Genomic DNA, 290 nt, shown 5'->3' with positions numbered 1-290 from the left:
CTGAAACAGGAACAGAAGCACATGGTTTTTAATTCACTAACTCAATAAGGAACTGAATACAAGGAACTCCCAGATAAAGCACCAATCAGCAAACATGGCTTTTCACATATTTCACATACATGTTAAACTCCTTTCTGCTCCTTTTGTTTAAGTCCTTAAAGTGGTTCCTAGAAGGTTCTTCTTTAGTGCAGTTGGTTGTAGTCTAGTCCAGATCAGTCTCAAGGGCAGCTTTAGCAGGTTTTGGTCTCAGTCTGGGTCAAAGAAGGACTCAGGGTTTTATTTCAACAGCT

This window comes from Sphaeramia orbicularis, chromosome 5 (genome assembly GCF_902148855.1).
Source record: "Sphaeramia orbicularis chromosome 5, fSphaOr1.1, whole genome shotgun sequence".
NCBI classification, from domain to species: domain Eukaryota; kingdom Metazoa; phylum Chordata; class Actinopteri; order Kurtiformes; family Apogonidae; genus Sphaeramia; species Sphaeramia orbicularis.
The sequence above is the reverse complement of the archived record's forward strand: the minus strand, read 5'-3'. Positions refer to the sequence as shown.